This window comes from Prionailurus bengalensis, chromosome D4, assembly GCF_016509475.1.
Source record: "Prionailurus bengalensis isolate Pbe53 chromosome D4, Fcat_Pben_1.1_paternal_pri, whole genome shotgun sequence".
NCBI lineage: Eukaryota > Metazoa > Chordata > Mammalia > Carnivora > Felidae > Prionailurus > Prionailurus bengalensis.
Genome location: NC_057359.1, coordinates 41,643,978 through 41,659,996, shown reverse-complemented (window position 1 = coordinate 41,659,996; position 16,019 = coordinate 41,643,978). Strand labels below are relative to the sequence as shown.

General features: G+C 35.4%; 1 protein-coding gene across 7 annotated transcripts in view; it reads left to right on the top strand.

Moving 5' to 3' along the window:
* BNC2 (basonuclin 2) overlaps positions 1–16,019 on the top strand; it is a 439,383-nt gene that overhangs the window by 143,262 nt on the left and 280,102 nt on the right. The gene's annotated exons all lie outside the window — the stretch shown is intronic.

Below are 16,019 nucleotides of genomic sequence, written 5' to 3'. Positions count from 1 at the left end.
ATTAGATGTCACGTTTAGGGTTTTCCTTGAGGTAGGGGAGGTAAAGTGTGTGTGTGTGTGTGTGTGTGTGTGTGTGTGTGTGTGTGTGTGTGTGGTGTGAAGGGAAGATTGGCTTAGATCTCTCTCTAGGCTAGAAAAGAGTTAATAAAACCAGATAGAGATAATGATCAATTGATAAATGGCTATTGAACCACATAGATGGTGTTAGATTGCTTCTTTGGCACTAACCCATTTCCAAGTAGATTTGAATCTAAGAAGACTTTAAGTCCTGGAAAACATTTTAGCTAAAAAACAAATAAAAGTAAATTATACAAATGATTGATCAGAATTAGGAAAATAATTTGAAATCACTGAGAGAAAGAAACTTGTACAGCTAAGCTATTATGATGTCTTTGATCCAGTTACTTTGTGGATAAAAACAGATCTATTTTGTTTCTACCTGTGTACATGTGTATGTGTCTGAGCCTCAGTTGACTATATGAAAAGAGTAGAAATATAGGGAGGTAATTTATGCATAATGGAAGCTATATAAAACTGTGTAATATTATACCATTTACTAAACAGAGTAGTAAAATAAAAGGAGAAAAATCACAGCTTTAAAAAGTGTGATTTAACTATATATATGTATGTGTGTATATATATATGCATTTTTATTTTTTGATTTTATCGTAGTTAGTGACTCCCCTCCCCCTCTTTTTTTTTCTGTCATGGTTACTAAATATTTACCCTCCTGTTCATTTTTGGAAAGCATGTAAAGAGTATATGAGTTTACATATTTGTTTTTTCCTTCAGGATAAAAACATTTGAGTTTGAGTAAATATTATGTGAACTTAAATTCAGACTGTGTAAATCTAAAAAATATATGTGCTTTACATGTTTAATATGTTTATTTTCTGTACCTGTAGTTCATCAGCAATGCTGATTCAGTGTGTGTGCGTGTGTGTGCACACGCGTGCTTGTGCACGCAGAAAAGACACTTTTCTTGAAATGTTATTTCTTGAAGTTAACAGTTTCAAGGAATACTAGTTTCAATATACACATTAAGCCACCTTTTGTTTCACTACAGGTAAAAGTTGTCCAGTGTAATCAGGTATGCAAAATTCTGAATAAAGAGGTTTTTGTATATTATGATTATTTTAATTTCTAAGAAAAAATTGATTTAACTCATGAAATGAATAGAATTGACTGGGTATACTTTTTTTTATTTCGAAGTTTTCTGTAGTGATATAAAAACTATAAGATTCACCTGATAATTTCTTTAAACATTAGAAAAGACTGAGTGGCAGGTTTCAAAACTGAGCTACAGAGGATTAACTACCAATATTATTTAACTAGAGCAAAACTTGTAGTGGGAAATATCTCATGAATACTGAGATTCAATAATCTAGATTTGTGTCTTCTACAGTAAATTAGGAAGTAGGGCTATAAAACTCTTTTGTCTTTTGTATGAGCAGAGTTGTGTCTGATTATATGTAAATCTGTCAGTCTGTCCAGTACTAACAAAAAGACATCACAAACTGAAGCCAGTTTAGATTTGGTAGAATTAAGTATGTTTCCCTTAAGTTCAAGATAAGATAATTTTACCACATTTTCCTGTCTTTCTACATCTTTCCCATGTTTAAGCGTGATTTTTTTAAAAAGGATAATTTTTTTTCCGTACAAATATTTGATAACCTTAAAGGGCATGACTCTTGGACTTTCGTAAAGGAAGTTCTTTTTTGAGTTACTTTGATCAGTGACAGGTCGAGAATGACCAGAAACCCTTTGCTCATCTTCTATGTTAATCTCCTAGAGTCTAGAATGTTATTTTGCTCATTTTAACCTCATTAAGTTTTGTTAAAAGCAGAACTAAGGCCTGCTTTTAGAAGTTGTTTTTTTAAATCAGGTTTTAAAAGGTGATTTTTCTATTTCTATAAATATTTTGCGCATTTGAGAGGCTATCAATTAAAATTCTTTGTAGCTACTTCAAGGAATGCAATAGTCTATTATATTTTGAAATCTTTCCAGACATGAAACCGTAACAGGTAAATGGCTCCAGCCCATGTTTTACACATTATTAGAGACATTCACCTTTTATTATTGGTGAGGTGTATTTAACCTGTTTCAAATAAAATGTAGATCCCTTAATAAGGTCTCTTTTCAGACACAAGTGAAATACTAAGTTAGAATTATAAATGACTCTGTGCATCATTATGTAGTAATTTAGGATTCACCCAATGATGTAACAAAATTAACAACATAATTTCATTGTGAAACTGTGTCTTATTAAAGAACAACTGTCTGACATTCTCTTAGAGTTGCTTTATTTAACTTCATGCAAATATTATTAGTAGTGACATTTTTCTATTGTGCATTAGATTCTCTCATTAGCATGATGTGTTAGTTATCACCAGAGAAATCATTTCTTAGGTAGGTGAGGGGCAAACCAAGAAAGCTAAAAATTAAATCAACGATTTACATTAATACTAGAGCGTCTGCTCACCAGAGATATGACAGAGTAAAGCAAACTTTCTTTCTAATATAAAATCTAGCACATTTCAGAGAAATGATAAATAAAATATATTGTAGGAAATATATAATAACATTGCTGGAATCCATTTAAAAGCATGTTTGATATGAATTTTTCTCCCAGTAGTCTTTTAGTTCTTTCTATTCATATAGGCAAACACAGTTTCAGTTTGTTGAATCTGTATTTTAAAGTGGAAATGGTGGTTTTGTCTGACTTCCTACCTCCCCTCACCAAATAATTTAAATGTTTATTCACCAACAGTTTAAAAGGCACACATACAGTTTTTCTTATAAGTCAGATGCCTAATTGTATATCGTGGTTTGATTCTTCTTTATTGTTTGTGCAGTACGTTTTTATTCTAAACTCTGTCCCACTCATGTAGACATCCCTTTTAACATAGGATGTATATTCTTATTTAATCAGAGCCCTGAGTAAAGCAGTTGATAGTTAATGGTCTTTGACAATGACTTTCATTGCCAGGCATCATCCATCCCTAGGTTTCTGTACTTTTCCCTCCCTTTTTACTCCCCTTCTTATAGTTGGTGTGTTTTGGTAATCGTGTCTTAAATTGACCAAACTTATGGTCTTGATAGGAAAATATTTATATTAGGAAGCATGTAATTTCAGCCTGTTGAATTACCAGGCTGCTACCTCCAATTTAGTTCCCTTCTCTAATTGGAGTGATAATATGTTTCATTTTGAAGTTTTAACTACAGACATATATTCAAATATAATTCTTAACATCCACTCTGATAGTGTAACACTAAAATACGAATATTTGCATAATTGTGAAAATACATATTGTAGCATAGACAGGTGCTTGTGTGTTGGCCTGTACTTTAAGTCTGTGTATAACCTGCAGACTTCACATAACAGATACTGTCTAATTTGTAATACAGTGGAAAGGTAATAGGGTCCTATACATGGTATTTATGTATGTGTTAATGAAAATAAAGCATGCACAAAATATTCTCAGATGTGTCTGGCGTATGTGAAAAACCTGTGCACAGATTTCAAGATTATTTTCAACACAGTACACTAAGTGAATTTGAACATAGTAGGTGATTATTTTGAAATTGTTTTTCCCTTATTTCTGTCAACTGCAAACTAGTACTCTGTGTAATTGTTAAGTCTTGTGCTTAAGGTGAGTAGAGTAAGCACAGTTGAAAAATAAATCCCTGAAGGTGCAGATACCTTATCTATAATTGTAGGTATTTTTTATAATTATATTTATGAGTGTATCTTAACATTCAGTGATAAATCCAATTATTCATGCATGGCTTTATGGAAATGTGATTAATGTAGTGACAGTACAGATTTGGGCTACCACAGCAGCACATCCTCCCTCTCCTGTGTCAGGGTTAAGAGCCGCGGCAAATCCTCCCTAACTAATTAGATGCTGAGTAAGGCATCTCTGAGAAGTTGGGGCAAAAGTGAATGGGTCACAGCCAAAGCAGGATTGCAAGGACTCCAGTGATAGTGAAAGCATTCAAGTTTGCCAGGTCGTTGTGACACAGGGAGCTGATTCTGAAGGAACAGACTGTTACAGATAGTGAGCTGGTGTCATCTATTTCGATAAAAAACAAAAATTCTAGTGCTTCTGCCTTCCCACCTTATATGCATTACACACACTTAAAGAAAGTTACATTGGGCATCCACTTATAACAATCTACAAGGGTTTTGAGAGGATTTTCCTTGTGAACGTGAATAGCTAATGACTGTACAGCCGAAGAGGTATTTTCTCAACTTGGACTCTTGATTAGAATATATGTATCAAAAGGAATTCAAGAAGAAACTAGAGTTTGCTTTAACTTGAATCCTACTGTTTTAATCTGTATAAGAATTAATTTCTACCCCCCCCCCCCCATAGAATATTGTCAGGGAACTTTGTGGTCATAGGGAGAACAGAGTGAATCGTGGGATGACTTTTTCAGTGAGAAATTTTGTCTGGGGCTCCCTGCTTGTTACTGTCCAAAGAACATAGAGTATAATGGTTCCAAGATTTTCTTTCACATGAGATTTGGAGCCTGGTTTGTTATGTGCATAGAATGAATTCTTCACCATGTGAAAATCCTCTCGTACCTTTGTATGTTTTTTGCTGTTACATACCTACCCTTCTCTAGGCCTTGGTCAGAAGATTGTTTGGGGATTGTAGGAAATGATTGATCTCACCTCTGTCTGCCAAAGCTGATGCCATTTTTATTTCCCGAAAAGCAGCTGGCTTCCACATTTTGCTTGGTGATCTTCATCTAATGAAGGACAGGGAAAAGAGGGAGAAAGGGAGTCAAAGACCCTTTCAAGGAACTTTGACATCTATTTTTGAGCGTTAGAGAAATAAAGGAAAAGAGGCATAATTCAGGAATAACAGCCTTTATATCCTGACATAAAAGCAAAACATTGTGTAAAAGAGGGGACTTTTTCTTGTAAGGTAAACTAGTAAATGGGCAAGAAGAATAAATTGAAAAAACACTCTGAGCAGCTCAAGCTCTAAGAAAGTTTTAGGCTGTACAAGATGACATCCCAAAAATGATGCCTAGGACTGTGACACCACAGTGTCTGCATCTCACTGAGCATGATCTGTACTGCTGTCTCTCTCTCTCTCCCCCCAGGTTTAAAAAAGAAAGTTTAGAGAATAGGAAAAATAAAAGTGTTTATTCTTTCTTTAATTTCTGCATTCCCCGTAAGAAGCCTAGCAAGTTTCATGGTGGAACATTCAGACCCTAAGGTGAAAAAATTTATGACTGGAGTTCCTTTGGATGAGGGCAGTGTGCAGTGTCATTCTATTCAAACACTCTTTGTAGCATTTCATGCCCCAGAGTCAGAGATGAGGAGAAGGGAGGAAGTTCTGTATCATTTCTTCATTCAGAGTCTTCCTTAATGGAAATGCTTGTGGAACAACAACGTATTACTCAAACTGGCTAGCTTAGAAATCAGATTCTCAGCTTATTAATCATCATTCCAATTAAAAAAAAGAATTGATCCTTTAACAATGAAATAATATCCTTTTGTTTTTCTTTAATTAAGCCCATCAGTTTTTCATTTCTCCCTGTTAGGAAAATGAAAATAATCTTGAACAGTAGGAAGTTACTCATTGAAACACTGATTCTCTTGAGCATATCTGACATCTTATTTACTCAGTATTTTTGGATTGCAGTGTTATTTTGCTACTGTCTGTAGGGTTTGTGTGTTGTTGAGGGGGAAGGGTTGATTTAAGTCTCATTTTTGTTTGGTTGGCAGCAATTTACTTAATGACCTAAATACATGGTTAGTCTGCTCTTTTTTCCTATTTCCGTTTCCCATAGACCTAGTTTCTTTCTCACTTCATTCTTTCCTTTCACTTCATCTCTCCTTTCATGAATTTCTCCTTACTTTCACTGGCAATTTTTGCCCTAATAGAAGAATTGAAATGCACCTTAAATGTAACAGAAACTGAATATGACCTTTTTGCCAATATATCATTCCGGCAGAGGTATGGGAAAAGAGGTGGCATCCTCAGATGTGGTCCTTAGTGTGTGAGTGCTGACAGGAAGACTGTCCCGAGTTTTGCTACGTAAGGGTTCTGTAAGTAAGGGCGTGATAAAAACGTGTAACCAGGGGCCCAGGCTTATCGTTCAGAGGCGCTGAAAGGCAGCTCAGTTTGATCCTTTCCCTGTGTAAGAAAGTACTTAGCTGAAGAGATTTTGCTTTTCTATTTTTTCTTCTTTTTTTAAAAAAAGCAGTTCTTGGATTTATCATTTTGTACAGTTAGACTTCTATCTGTACAAGAGCAGGAAGAAGACACAAAAGGTTTTCCTTCAGTAGGTGGAAGGTATGGCTCTTTGAGACAAACTGCAGTTAGTAAGAGTTAACTGGAACTTTTAAAAAAAGAATTAAAATGATGGCAGGGCTAATACTAATGGATGACATTATGAAATTGAAAACATGCAGTATACATAACACAATGAGGATTCACTACTGTTTTGTTTTTAATAAATTTTAACTCATTGTCTTACATGGCAGAGAGATTGTTAAAATTGACAAGATTAAAAATATTATTCTGTATGGGAAAGACATAGCTTCTAGTTTTATACCTGCTGTGCTTTTGTGTGACTGTCATGAATTTTTCAACTTTATTAAGGTGTTTTTAAGTGGCTATTTGTTCTCTAGACAGTTCTTCGGGACTCCTGTTTGATGATCGGAGAACCTGAACCGGAGGTTTGAAAAGAAAAATTTTAAGATAATGAATATTTTACATGCCAAAAATAATTAGTTTCAGCTGGCTTAACATAATAACAAAACCAGTATTAAAATGAGAGTCTCCATTAGCAGGATTTTAATATTTTCTTTTTCTTCTTTTAAATTTAAGCAAGAAAGATTTCATTGACTTAAATCATTAGGATGGCTGTTTGGGGCACCTACTCAGGCATAAGTAAAGAAAGCTGCCCACTCCTGTGCTCTATGCTAGTGCTAGAGGGTAGTGGACATGACTGGGAGGCCACTTGTAAGATATGGGAAAAAATTATACACCGAGCATAATCCTGAAAGTACCCCTTGAGTGAGAATGCCTGTAAACATTTCCTTTGTTGACCTTGTGTCAAAACCTAACTCGAGTCAGCTAGGTTGTCTGCAGCTTTATTTAATAATGCTTTTCTTCTGTTCTTTGTTTTTTAGTTATAAAGAAAGAACCCAAATCAAAGCCCTGCTCTAACACTTACTATATTGCTATGGAACATAGTAAAAATTCATATTGTTACATGACCATGTATTCATATGTGTTGCACAGATATGCAGCAAGTGTGCACCTGTCCATTGGTTGGTTGTGGGAATTAAGTGGTTTATTTCTAGGTTTGTTGAGGATTTGTTAATGGCTGCCTCAAATGCAGTGAGTGTGTGCATGGCTCCCCCTCTTAGAAAGAATTTCCCATTTAGGAATCTCATTGTAATGATTCCTTACACTCTATAACATTTCTGTTCCTTGAGCATAGCTTTTTTTTTTAACGTTTATTTATTTTTGAGACAGAGAGAGACAGAGCATGAACGGGGGGGGGGGGGGGTGCAGAGAGAGAGGGAGACACAGAATCCGAAGCAGGCTCCAGGCTCTGAGCCATCAGCCCAGAGCCCGACGCAGAGCTCGAACTCTCGGACCGCAAGATCGTCGAAGTCGGACACTTAACCGACTGAGCCACCAAGGAGCCCCGAGCATAGCTTTTTAGTGAAGATCCATGTCATTCATTGGGAAATAGCTTGATTGTTATTTTGCAAATTGGTATTTTCAACCAGTGACAAACTATAGTTCTCATACAAGTTAAAACTAAGCTGGGATAGAGATACCAAGGTGAGAGCCTTTAATTCCAACTTCAAATATGTCCTCATTTTCTTTCCTAGACACTTTTTTTTGTTCTCTTGAGCAACTTTGGAAAGTAATTATTGGGCTGAATAAATCTTAAAATATGTTACCAATCCTATTATCTACTAAATAGAGCTCATTGTGGGAAAGAATTTTTCCAGTTTTACTATATTTTTGACATTTATCATAAATTAAGCAGGAAAGGGTAGAGTTACAAGTCCAACATCTGGGAGAGCTTGTTTCAGTAGCCAGCCTGGAAGCCCGAACCCTGGCTTCATACAGGTGAGACATGTTATGGGAATAAAGGCCTTATGCATTTAATGAACCCCGCCTGCCTGTCAGCTTGGTTTTTCATGCACCATTGTTGTTCAAATAAGAAAAAGAGAGTGTTCACAGCCTGTGGTGAGATTAGAGTAATGAAAATGAAGTGTTAATCTGTTGATAGCAAGTACATCTCATATCCTGCATCCTAGGCCACATTCATGCGTGCATAATATATTCCAGGTTTTCTCATGACCAGAGAAGCTTGGATGTTCATTATATTAAAAACACCCTTTTGGTAAAAGTGAGAAGTTGGTTATTTTAACTTGTGCAAATAGTTATTTTTAATAATTTCTTTAAAAACCCACCAGTCAAACCTGCCTTCTGAGTGTTCTGATAAAACCACTGTTCTTTAGATGCCAGTGTCCTTATACTTTTGGTCTCTTTTAAATTTTTTTTTGTTTGTTTTAACAAATGCAGAATGCTGATGAGAGCCTCAGCATGAAAGCCTATTTAGAGATATCCTTTTCTGGAATTCAATGATTAATAGAAAGACGGGAGGGGTTAAGTGAGGACAGTACCTTAATCCCCATAGAACATGGGTTAAATAACATTAAACATTCATTATCACATATTTTATTTTTCATCTTAAAAGAATGAAGTGCAAACAAAAATAACAAAATCAGGAGTCTTCTAGAACTACTTTGTGTATTTACAGCTGCCATGATGTGATCCTGAGGAGACCAGTTTAAAGCTTTGGTCATCACTGGTGAGAATTAACTGTGTTTTTTCATAAAATTTCTTTTCTAAAATGTTATAGTTGATCAATCAACATGAATGTAATAAATTATATTTTACCTAGAACTTTTGTTTTAGTTTTTTGCCATTTTTTGGTATGTTTTAGATTTTCTTATGATTTTATTAAGTAGGCTCTTTGCCCAATGTGGGGCTTGAACTCATGACCCTGAGATTGAGAGTCGTATGCTCTAATCCACTGAGCCAGTGAGGTGCCCCTATTTTTGTCATTTTGCAATTGAGAGGCCTTAATTTTTTCTAAAACTGACATGTTTAATGAAGAAACAATAAGTTTAGTCTTAGATCATACCAAGATGTTTCAAAGAAAATAATGTGAACATTTATATGCATGCTGTCCCATAGGATCATCTCTTTAAGAAGTACCTTAAGAGATGGTTTCAAAAGAAGTATAAAAGGGGTGGGGAGCGCTATATTAGTAATTGAGTTCCAGGTGTCTGCTGCTAATTACTAAAGTTTCAAACATGGTATTAAGGAAAAATACTTTCCATAAGGAATATATCATATTGTTGTTCAGGTATGAGGCTTAAGACTATACTTATGGAGCTCATACTTATGGTATTTTCTCTTTTCCGATTTCAACTGGGAGTTGAGGAACGCAGTATGATCATTACAGTTTTGTGAACTGTTTACCTAAAGTTGTTCAAGTTGTTAAAAATCAAGAGAATTTGGGGATTAAGGTCTGATTGTGAAGTAAATTTGGCATATATTCAAAAGTTACTTTTTTAAGGTGAAAATGGAAGAAAAATGCTTCTCTCTTAGGAAGGAAACAACTAACCAAAAAATAATCTTTCAAGAATGTGGACCAATGATAACACATCATTTCAAAACACTATACTAAAATTGATTTAAATTTTACTTTTTAATAAGTTGTAATATGACCTGTCATAGCCTATTTAGTACATTACTGTACAGTACATCATAGATAGCCTGTTAATATAGTTGGATGAAGTAAAAAGGTACTTTCGTTCCTTTACTAAAATAGGGTACTTTTAATTTGTAAAGTCCAGTAATAAGTAGAAGTACAGTGTTGCTGTGGTTGACTGGAAATAGTGAAATAGAAAAGATTTTCTCCTTGTACTTCATTTTAGTCAAGAAAAAGAGCAAATAGAAATTCAGGGTGCCTTTGTCATAAACATCTGCTTTTAGGTAGTAATCATTTTTAAAGAAATATGCCATGACTGTGAGGGTCATTTGAACCTGCAATAATGTCTGTTTGAATATATAAATACATATTGTGACATACATGTGGTGCCTGTAAAGATGTGTATTTGCTCTAATATTTATGCATCCTAAATGTTGACTTTTAAAATTTACCTTGAAGATATATTCTATTTTCATATTAGGGTTAGTTTTCACTTAAGTGCATGATCATTCTAGAAAGGAAGTACAGAAGCGTTAACATGGGAAGGAACAAAATGAATGTGTAGATCTGGGCAATAGTTTGACATGAACATCTTTTCTGGGCTGGGACACTGGTTGAAAACCAGTGTAAGTCTTTGTCAAACTGTTCACTAAGATGAGATCATCAATTCTGGATTTACTTTTTAAAGCATTTTAATTATGAAAATGATTTTGCATTTATGTTTTATTGAGCAACTATATTTTGAAATTCTGCATTGTTTAAGCCCATGAAATGTGTATTTTTAAATCTCTGTTCCTAGATACCCTTCTCTTTTTCTTCCAAAAACTCTACAAACTGTCTTTGGAGTAGTGTGACATTTTAAAGATCAGGAGTTGCCTAAAAGGGCATGTGGAGGTAAGGTAAATTAAACCAGTGGGGTGAGTCTGATGGGGTCTGTGGTGGACCAGAAAGCTCTTCAGCTCTAGCCAATTGTTACCAGGTGGGAATGCAGGCCTGGTGTTGTGAGATGATCCAACAACAACAACGACTACCTCCCTGCCCCCCTCCCTCCCCCCCCCACCTTCTTAAATGAGAAGCCAGAAATCAAGATTTTTATGTGAAATCTCCTGATTTTTAAATCTTGGCAACCTTTTCAAATATTTTTTAAAGTGTGTGGTCCAAGCAAAACTCATCTGCAGGCTATATTCAGCCTACCGGTTGCCAGATAGAAACCTCTGTTTTAGATAATATTTTAATGGATGAAGATAATAGTTTCATTGCATGTGATCATTCATCTTGGGAATTCCCCACTGGGATGAACCAAATTCTTCATTTTTTTTCTTCACAATTGAAAAAAAGGTTTAGTAAATATGTTTCTGGTGCTGATAGTTTTGATGTATAGCTTTTCTCTTTATGACCCACATAAAAAGAAAAACATGTGAGCAAAACAAAAAAAAAATGGTCAAAGGATTTTAATAAAGGTAGAAAAGGTAAGAATTTTAGAATTAAAGAGAAAGAAAGGGAGATTTCTAAACTCTGAAAAGAATCCCATGATTTGTGTCAGTCATTGATGTAGATGAAAAGCTGAATTCCACTATAAAAAGCTTTTCATTTCACCTTTAAACAGTGATTCTTGGCCCTGAATCTTTGTGGGATTGCTGTAATTTACCAGGCAATTGATTATGATGTCATGAGGAGGAGATGGATCACAAGGGGAAAACTTCCCCATACTAATTTGGGCAACGCCAATATTTTATACAGGCTTCAAGAAAACATCGTTTATGTTGTATAAGATGAAGTTTTCAGTGTCTATTTAAATTTTTTGAAGGGGCTCTTTAAAAGATATAATCTATTCATAATTGAAATTCTCCAGGCAAATCAGATATCAACATTTTCAAGAGAACAGGTAATTAATTGGTTTGAAATTCAAATCGGAGGTCATCCTGTTATTGATTTTCGTGGGAACAGGAAACAAGAACGTCTTGTTAAAATGATCTGCAAGTGGGGCCTAGGTGTGCCTAGGTTCTGTCTAGGGCCTTGTTGAACAGCATCACTGGACAGTATCAGACACCAATCAGAAGGGAGTCATTCCTGATGTAAACATAATAAGCTGTTGGTTTGCTTCCAAAACTGCAGAGAAGAGCTGAACTGTAGAAAAGACCAGAGATTAACAGTTTGTTTTATAATAAGTCAGGTATTTCAAATCAAGTGACTGGTGCAGCTTGTTACGAAGCATCTGTAAGTGTGTCGGAATGACGTTAGTATGCCATGTTCAAGTTCAGCATTAACACAGCTGTGACTTACCACTTTCAGAAACCTTTCAACTGGGAATTTGATAAAATATCTTTAGTACAAGGGGAGGGGAGCACTGAAGTAAAGAGTGCGGTGAAGAATAAAGAATAATATACTCTTTTAGATGCTCTTAATTTTTACAAAATAACCTTTGTGCTTTCTGTTTGATAGTTGTATCATTCCATATAGGAATCTATTTTAAAGCAATTGTTTCTCTCTGCTGTGTTTATACTTTTTGAAAATGGTATAATGTGAAGGTAACATGAACTAAGTGGGTGGCAAACATTATGCCTTTCTAAACTGAAATATTTTAATTTTAGCTGTGCTACACAAGTTGGAAACTTAATGCAGCTTCTTGTGGTTCAAAGTAAAATCCCTAAAAAAAAAAAAAAAAAAAGAGCAAGCCTTCCATTCTAAATACCCTGAAGCTGTTAATTCAGTTATTTCCAGGTTGACATAGTTTTGTGTAGGCATGACAGTGGCACCAACTATCTACATTAAGCCTTAACATTCCACAGAACCATTTCAAGTTTATTATGAGCTTCAAAGACTGCTCGTCCCTAAGAGAATATCAAGTTCAAGCATGTCACTTTGCCATAGTCACAGTTAACTTTCTTAAATCAAAAAGTACCTTTCTTGAATCAAAAAGTCTGATTTTCAACAGGTGATCCTTGAATTAATTTCTCAGCTCACTACAGACTCATTTTTCTGACCCTCTGTTGCTGCCCTCTTGAATCTTGTCCATCCATCCTGGTAGCAATGGTTGGAAAGTACCCCACAATAAATCAGGGCTTATCACACACAGTGTGTTTAAAGTTCTGAGATGATGTCAATATTCTTTTTCAGCTTTATTTCAGGAGTTTGTCATTGATCCCATTTTACCAATTCACAGTAGGATTTTCATTGCAGTATTTAAACATGTAGCTGAGGAGGAAAAAGATGCTGATGTTTTCCTCACAGCTGGGAATTTTACACCATGGAAGGCTAGTGCTCCAGGAAAGGGATATGGGCTGTTCAGCCTGATCCTCCTGGTACACTGCTTCTCAGGGAAAGGAATTCCCCATTTCCTGAATGTGAAATGCCTACCTTTTTGGAGGTTCCTGGTCTTTGGCTCCTAACTCACTTAATAAACCATCCCTGTCTATACCTTGCATCTCAGAGATGGAACTTGACGGACTAGTCAGCATTGCAAAGGTCACCCTAAAGCTATTGGCAGAATACACTGCCCTTTGTTGCTCAGTGATGATAATGCTACTGTAGCAGTTAACTGGGTGCATTAGATTGAGCTACTTTTCCAGAATACCAAATTACCTATTTATTTCATTTAAACACCCGATAGAATGCCCATTCACAAGCTGTCTCAAGTGTGTTTTCAAAAGGGATCTTAACGATACTTGAAATACCAGTGCTTTGGCCACTGGAGGGATAACGTGCAGAGTGTGTACCCGTTGTATGTTTTGCTTCAGTAAAAGTACTTCTAAATTATACTTATTTTGTAGTTTTCTTATTGCCCGAAGTGAAAACTTTTCCAACAAATTTGAAAGTCCAAGGTATTCCAAAAAGATCCCTTATGTTATTTTGTCTTTTGTTAGTATGTCAATACTTAAAATTATGTTATGAACTGACTTTTTTTATTAACAAAAAAAGTAAAGCTTCATTTCCTTTCATGTTATTTTCCATAAATACAAAATGTGGAAATAACTTTAAACATACTGCAAAAGTGGGTTTCACCATATTTTTATGTATGTAAATTTACTTCTTAATTTACTTAAGTACAAAATTATATTCAGAATCGTAGAGGAATGATTGATAAATGATCACACTACTTATTTGATAGCAGGGGAACTATACTTGAAATAGTTTGCATTTTGCATTCCATTGATTTTTTTTTTGTGGCACCAGTATAGTCTTGATATAATTTCTAGTACATAGGTAACATCTTTGCCTCATTTCTCGTTTAAATAAAAATGAGTAAAGATCCAAGATGCTAAGGTGCTAGCGACTTTCACTAATTATTTTCACTTATGCATGTACTTTGGACTAACTGCTTTCCCAAATGATTTGCCACATACTCATCCCTCCCCTCAGCCCTCCTCCAGTTATGTTTGGTCCCAATCAGATTGGCCAAGCAGTGTAGGCATTTAGAATTAATTCCCTCTTTGGTTTCAAAACAGTAAGTGAAGACTCAGAAATCCCTTTAATTTACCTTTCAGTATCTGAATACAGCAGAATCTGTCCTACCTTCCTTTCATGCATCTGTTCAGTTGTTTATTGAGTTAGGTAAGCACATCTAAGGCAGAATATATTTCCTCTGTCCAAAATAATAGAATGAAATCAGTGTTCAATTAATTCAACCCTCAAGGTAACTAAATGATTTAAAATAGGATGGTTAGTTGTAAGTTCAGACTCTGACGGGTATCTGGAAACAAAGTATAGTGACAGTTTTGTGTTGTAGGCCCTTTATGACTTTGGTGAAAGGACTTTCTTTTAGAGGTACGTTTATCTTAGAATAATAATCATTTCATGCTGTTCATTTTTTTTCTAGTTGACCCATTCTCCAGACCTTTAAAAAAACTTTAAGTGGATGTAAATTCCATTTTAATTAGGCCAGTGCAATCTAATACTGCAACTAGCCAGGAATGGAAGAAACATGCTGGAAGTTAATACAACCCAAATCAACCATAGCCAGATAATTCCCCTGTTCTTAGTAACAACCCCCTTCCCCACCTCCACAATTAAATGACCCTGTTGTTCTGGAGTTTCAACAAGACATTTAAGGTTCATTTAAAAAAATGATCATCCTTTACAGGATTCTTTGCTCTTGCATTTCTTTCTTTCTTTCCCTTGCCACACAGCTGTCACTGGTATAGGAGAAAGATTGGGGGGAGGGGAAGAGGAGGAAGCCCTGTTCAAATCGTGTCACGTAGCACTAATTCATCTGCTCTCATTAGAGGGAGCGAGGGACAGCAGTGATGGCCAAGAGCTGCACTCCACACATGACACGCGAACAGTTTGGGGAATAGAAAATTGCTTTCTCAGGAAGCCCAGCCAATTAAGGACTTGACCATATTGAATGTCAAGTGTTAATTTAGGTTTTTCTTCATTTTCCCAGTAGTAATGCGGGTCCTGTGATGAGCAAATACATGTCAAGTAAAAGTTGATTGCATGAAGGACCCGGGTATTATATGTCACTGACAAGTCACAAATGTACTGAAGTCTTTTAACCCCTTAGGTGAGTGAGGTGGAGGAGGGGGAAGGGGAGAATGGGATTAATGGTACCAATAATGATAAGGATAGATAGTTTACACAGGGATAGCTTGGATGGGACAGACAGCAATGGTAATTCATGCAAAAACCAAGGATAGGACAAATCCTACTCTCCAGCATAGAGACCCTTGAAATGCATACAGTATGATTCTTTCCCATTGAAAACATATTGCCTAGAATATACTGTCTCCTAAGATTTTATGGAAAGGAAAAGTAGTGTATTCCATGGTCTTGACCTAAGAAATTCCTTATTAATTATCTCCTCTGAAAGAAACAAAACATTCATTAAATAACTATACTATTTTGGACATTTTAACCCATTTGCTTAACACAGCTGTAAAAAAAGGGCTATTTATAATTTCAGTTTTTAATCAAATACACATTTTTAAAAAAATGGCTCTGTGTAATATGTCATACAAAAGATGCAGAACATAAGATTGAAAGAATGTTTGTTTTCTGTCATAAGTATCTCTGTTGGTGAATGTTTACCCAATAGAAACTGGTAGAAGGTCCATCATTGTCTTTCATTTCCTTTTGTGCCCAGTTGTAGAAGGGAAGAGATTCCAGCTTCTGTGAGTGAGGTAACTTCGCCTTTTTTTTCAAACTAAATGTTGAGCATTGCCCATCATGTATAGCATCTCATTTCCATTCATCAGCATTTATTTACATATGAATGTCTCGAAAAAGAGAATGTCTGTTTCTGTGCA